The sequence below is a fragment of the Hyperoodon ampullatus genome, assembly GCF_949752795.1.
Source record: "Hyperoodon ampullatus genome assembly, chromosome: 2".
Classification (NCBI taxonomy): domain Eukaryota; kingdom Metazoa; phylum Chordata; class Mammalia; order Artiodactyla; family Ziphiidae; genus Hyperoodon; species Hyperoodon ampullatus.
The window spans coordinates 133412454-133419238 of NC_136915.1; positions in this window are offsets into that span (position 1 = coordinate 133412454).

A 6785-nucleotide genomic window follows, 5' to 3' on the forward strand; every position below is an offset into this window, starting at 1 on the left:
AAAACAGTGGGGCTGTCAGAGAGCACACCTGTCTCCTTCCCCCATCTGAGCAGAATTTTTAAACAGCAGAGTATGTAAGAGTATGTGATGACACATCTCTGGATTAAATTATGTCTCCCTGGTAAAATATGCACAGATAAGTCTTTAGTTCAGTCAGACTGAAAGGTGAGATCAGAGAAAAGCTGGAGTGTCAGATTTCTTCTCAAAGGTCCTGCCTGATTGTTACTAAGAGGACTACTAGAGTACTAGTTAGTTCATTAGTCATGGATTGTGTGTTAGAGGAGTGAAACAATGAGCAAGATGTAGTGTTGGCCCTTTAGCAGTGGAGTGAGAGGGGAAGACGCACAGCAGATGTCTCATCCTGCACGTGACATGCTATGACGGGCATATTCAGGGCGTTTAGTCATCGTTTGTGGAAGAAGAGGGGGAGCTGTGAGGCAAAGAAAAGTCATCGAAAGAGGCAGTCCCTAAGCTAAGTCTTAAAGGACTCGTGAGAAACTGGTGAGTCAGCCGGTGAAAGGCAAGGATACTCAAGGCAGAGTGGACAGCAGAAGTCCAGAGCCGTGAGTGTGCGAGGGGTGTGTTACGGAGCCACAGGCACAGGCTCTGGAGGATCAGCGCAGTGTCCCCAGGCAGCGGCAAGTGCCCCTAAAGGAGGCAGCGAGGAGGAGGAGAGCGGGTCTTAACCATCCATGTGCGTGGAGCTGGTTTCCTCAGAAAATAGCTAAGAATGGAAAGGAAAAGTTCAGGTGGCATTTTAGACCACTGACATCAGTATGGATGAGGAATCTGAAGAAGCCTGGAGATAATTATGCCCCACTCTTCTGAGGAGCAGTGTTTTTTATTTTCGAGGGGGACTTTCATGCTGCCACCTCCTCTCCTGTCCCTACTGAAAGGTTTATAGGTCGGCAGAAGGGAGAACCTGGCTTAAGTGAAGTTGAGGAGGTTTCTTTACTGTACAGCTTCTTGGGGCTGCTGTAGGCTAATGTGCATTCTGGATCGTCACAGCAGGCATATGGTACACAGCCACCTGCAAATCTATTTGTCTGTAGAGTCCTCTTTTCATAGAAGTGTCTACCAACTGGTTCCACCAAACAGCAATTTGGTAACTTCTAGACCAGGTAATAGAAAGGGGTCTGAAATAAGGTATATATGAAGGGAGGAAATAAGTTCTAATTTTATTTAGGAAATTACAAGCAAGACTTGATCTTGGGAAGTAAGGAAGAAGTAGGAGGCGGAGGCTGAACCCCCATCCGTGTGACTAAGGTTGGGTGGTGGTATCATTGAGTTTGGAAATAGGGGATAAATAACTGAATTGGGGAAAAGACTTTAGTTCTGGACATGTAGAATTTGAAAGCACCTGTAGAATTCAGGAGACAAACAGGTAGGTAACTCGACATGCACGTGAAGACATGGAAAGATAAAAATTTGAATGTCACCAGCACTTCGCAGTCATTACAATCATGAAAATGGATGAAATTTCAGAGAACTGTGAGTACTGACAACGTTTAAGTAATAAGCAGAGAAAGAATTCTGGGAAGGAGAGAGGTGATAGAGTTTCAAGAAGGAGGAAGTAGATGACAGCGTCATACTTCAGAGAATGTAAGTGTCCATTGGATTTGGGCAGTTAGGTCCCCAGTGACCTTAGAGCAGTTCAGTGAGGTGGTGGACAAGAAAGCCAGACTGCAATAAATTGAGGGCATAGCGCTGCCTGTGGGGGCCAGGCGGGGCTAGTGAAGACAGTGGGAATAGGCTGCTCTGAAGGAGTTTGGATGAAAAGAGAAAATAATTAGCAAAAAAGAAGTTTTTAGAATGAGAAGGACTTCTATTTTATATGTTGAAATGGAGGAACCGATAAAGGAGATACTGAAGATGTAGACAGTAATTTAGAGAATTGGGGAAACACGGACATATGAATAAGAAAAAAACCTTGCACAGTATATAAAAATCACTTGTATCCTTCAAGTTGGATGGATACTGGTAAGTTTGGGAGGAAATAAAGGTAAGAAGAGATAGAGGTAAATGAGTTTATACTGATAGCCCCAGTTTTCTTTGACCCAGATTTTTCAGAGACACATATATACACATACATAATTACAGTTTTAAAATTCTTTCGTAGTTACATGTTTTATTAATCATGTCTGAGAAAAGTCATTGATTTTCATTCTCTACAGCATTATCTTGTAAGGACAAGATACAGTGACAACTTCCAAGCTTTTTACCTATCAGAGCTGAAACTGAAAGTATCTTCATAATTGAATGTTCACTTCTTATTTGTAATAAGTTTATCCTTAGGAGGATACTTCATAGTGTTTGATCACAGATGAGTTTGGGCATTGCTATCACTCAATAATGCTAAGCATCTGTCAGGTTCTCTCCTACACTATATATTAATTTTTTCTCCGTTAAGCAAATATTTATTGGCGGCCTGTGGGAATAAGATACACCTAGGTCCTCTTTCCTTGGTTTATTCACAAAAGCCTCTGAAACTAAATTTCCAAGTCAGGCCATAGTAAGGCCTGGCATAATACGTTTTCATCGTTAACAGTTTTTTTTTGTTTGTGGTTTTCTTTTCTTTTCTTTCTTTTTTTTTTGAAGCAAGGATAAGATAACTCAGTAGTTGTCCATTGATTAATAAGTCAAAGAAGACATTGATGGAGCATGGTATTTTGAATATCCTTTCCACAGAATAGGTAATGGGCCATCCTGAAACTCTGGTGAGATGCTTATCATTTTCAGATTTTGCAGTGGCAGAGAAAACCCTATTACACCTTGAATTATCACTAGAAACATGAATTCAGCCAAACAGAAACAGTGCCTCTGCCTACTGAGTTTGTCAATTTCCATCTTAACAAAAGTGAACATTTCTCCTTTAGATTAAAGTCAAGAAAATCCCCTCTGTCCAGGATGCGATAATGGGGTGCCAGAAAGAGGAAAACTGAAGGTATTCCCTCTTTACACCTGAACAGTGAATTCATTCTGATATCAAATATTTGTTAAGATTCTGCTATGACCAGGTGCTTTATTGTGTTTAGAGATCAAGTTACTGTTCATTTTTGGTAAGTAAGAAAAATCCATGTTTTAGGACTCTGAATAGTAACTTTATATATTTTATATATATATATTAAAATAAATATATATATATATTATATATAATATATATTCCACCTATTCAACAAAATTGTAATTTTCATCATCTCTTACGAACGATGAACTGTATTTACTCTTTGGAAAGGGCTTATAGGGAATTAAAGTCTCCATATACTTTTTTATATAAGACCATGGAAACCAAATTCTCAACTGGGAGCAAACTTAGGTTTTGCTATGAAGGTTTATGCTTGCCTGGCCTTAGAGTGGTAGGCCAGGAACTCAAGGTGGAGTTTTTTTCCTCTAAGTTACTTTCATTGATGCCACCCTGAAAAAATTCGGAGGGAGTATTTTTTGAAATAGCTTTATCTCAGTAACCCTTTAAAAATGCTTCAGGGTATGGGGAACATAACTGTCAAAATGTTCAAGCAACTCTTGTTGATTTAAGTATAATTGATCAGGAGCAATACAGGAAAGAGCTGGGTACAAAAGACAAAAGGCGCGAGGCTATTTCATGTGTTGTTTTTGGCTTATTGTACAGAACAGAGAAAGTCTCATACACTCACGCAGCCAAGGTCCCCTACTCTTCTCTCCTTTTAGTAGAAATAAAAGAGAGCTAGTTTCTCAGTAGCATCATTCTATCCTTAAGTGGGTACACAGTGATATTCTAATGGTCTCTGGAGCAGAGAATAATTCCGTGGCAGCTCTGACCGCCAGTCACTGGGTTCTCTGTAACTTAGTCTTTCATGGCCAAGGACTATAATCATTATTTCGATTTATATTTAACATCTCAAAATTGAAAGTATTCCATGGACAACAAAACAGGAAGTGATTTCATGAAGTGTTTTTAGTATGGATGAAATAATAAAGTATAAAAAATACAAATCGTCAGTAAAGCTTTTTCTTTCCAGAGAAGTATATTCAGAAATTAATGTAAGCATCTAAGGTGCGCACGTGTGTTTTTTCACCCATGATCGTGTGTGTGTGTGTGTGTGTGTGCATTCCACTGCTACAGGAGACGTGCAAAATAATATCAGATTTGCTACTATATGAAGTACTGGTTTCTCCCAAGAACTGTGTGCTCACAGGATTCGTTCAGGAAGCTGAGTGCCCTACCGCCACATCGCAGTCGTATTTCATCACCTTCGGCGGGAATAACTTACACTTTAACCTTACATGCAGGCGTATTAAATTAGTATTACTCATCAGAACTTGCTTATTAATAAAACAAGCTGAATTAGCCACTGCAGAATCATATTTGGAAATTCAATGACAATTTTACATTTTTAATAAAGGCTCAGAAATATTATTGCAGAGCAGGTGGTACAGAAAACTGTGGTCAAATTTGACATTCATTAATCATTGAAGTGTGGAACGTGACAGGTGAAAATTGATATTGATTTCTTTCCTCTAATATTTGGAAGAGTTCTAACAGGTAAATAAAATGAGACAAGACATAGCAAGTCTCACTGATTTCTCTGATCACCTCCTCCCCACATATCACTCCATCGCCTAACATGTTTTGAATAATTCAATGCCCATAGTCTTTCCACTTCAGTGCATTATAAAACACACTCAAGCTGGGTTTCAATCATATTAGACTGAAAGCTGAACTTTTTTTTTTCTTTTATTTATTTATTTTTTATTAGTTTCTGCTTTATAACAAAGTGAATTAGTCATACATATATATCTGTTCCCACATCCCTTCCCTCATGCATCTCCCTCCCTCCCACCCTCCCCACCCCACCCCTACAGGCAGTCACAAAGCACCGAGCTGATCTCCCTGTGCTCTGCGGCTGTTTCCCACTATCTATCTACCTTACGTTTGGTACTGTATATATGTCCATGCCTCTCTTTCCCTTTGTCACAGCTTACCCTTCCCCCTCCCCATATCCTCAAGTCCATTCTCAAGTAGGTCTGTGTCTTTATTCCCGTTTTACCCCTAGGTTCTTCATGACATTTTTTTTTTAAATTCCATATATATGTGTTAGCATACGGTATTTGTCTTTCTCTTTCTGACTTACTTCACTCTGTATGACAGACTCTAGGTCTATCCACCTCATTACAAATAGCTCAGTTTCGTTTCTTTTTATGGCTGAGTAATATTCCATTGTATATATGTGCCACATCTTCTTTATCCATTCATCCGATGATGGACACTTAGGTTGTTTCCAGCTCCGGGCTATTGTGAATAGAGCTGCAATGAACATTTTGGTACATGTCTCTTTTTGAATTATGGTTTTCTCAGGGTATATGCCTAGTAGTGGGATTGCTGGGTCATATGGTAGTTCTATTTGTAGTTTTTTAAGGAACCTCCATACTGTTCTCCATAGTGGCTGTACCAATTCACATTCCCACCAGCAGTGCAAGAGTGTTCCCTTTTCTCCACACCCTCTCCAGCATTTATTGTTTCTAGATTTCTTGATGATGGCCATTCTGACTGGTGTGAGATGATATCTCATTGTAGTTTTGCTTTGCATTTCTCTATTGATTAATGATGTTGAGCATTCTTTCATGTGTTTGTTGGCAGTCTGTATATCTTCTTTGGAGAAATGCCTATTTAAGTCTTCTGCCCATTTTTGGATTGGGTTGTTTGTTTTTTTGCTATTGAGCTGCATGAGCTGTTTATAACTTTTGGAGATTAATCCTTTGTCAGTTGCTTCATTTGCAAATATTTTCTCCCATTCTGAGGGTTGTCTTTTGGTCTTCTTTATGGTTTCCTTTGCTGTGCAAAAGCTTTGAAGTTTCATTAGGTCCCATTTGTTTATCTTTGTTTTTATTTCCATTTCTCTAGGAGGTGGGTCCAAAAGGATCTTACTGTGATTTATGTCATAGAGTGTTCTACCTATGTTTTCCTCTAAGAGTTTGATAGTTTCTGGCCTTACATTTAGGTCTTTAATCCATTTTGAGCTTATTTTTGTGTATGGTGTTAGGGAATGATCTAGTCTCAAACTTTTACATGTCCCTGTCCAGTTTTCCCAGCACCACTTATTGAAGAGGCTGTCCTTTCTCCACTGTACATTCCTGCCTCCTTTATCAAAGATAAGTTGGCCATATGTGCGTGGGTTTATCTCTGGGCTTTCTATCCTGATCCACTGATCTATCTTTCTGTTTTTATGCCAGTACCATACTGTCTTAATTACTGTAGCTTTGTAGTATAGTCTGAAGTCAGGGAGCCTGATTCCTCCAGCTCCGTATTTCGTTCTCAAGATTGCTTTGGCTATTCGGGGTCTTTTGTTTTTCCAAACAAATTTTGAAATTTTTTGTTCTAGTTCTGTGAAAAATGCCAGTGGTAGTTTGATAGGGATTGCATTGAATCTGTAGATTGCTTTGGGTAGTAGAGTCATTTTCACAATATTGATTCTTCCAATCCAGGAGCATGGTATATCTCTCCATCTATTTGTATCATCTTTAATTTCTTTCATCAGTGTCTTATAATTTTCTGCATACAGGTCTTTTGTCTCCTTAGGTAGGTTTATTCCTAGATATTTTATTCTTTTTGTTGCAATGGTAAATGGAGTGTTTTCTTGATTTCATTTTCAGATTTTTCATCATCAGTGTACAGGAATGCCAGAGATTTCTGTGCATTAATTTTGTATCCTGCTACTTTACCAAATTCATTGATTAGCTCTAGTAGTTTTCTGGTAGCATCTTTAGGATTCTCTATGTATAGTATCATGTCATCTGCAAACAGTGAC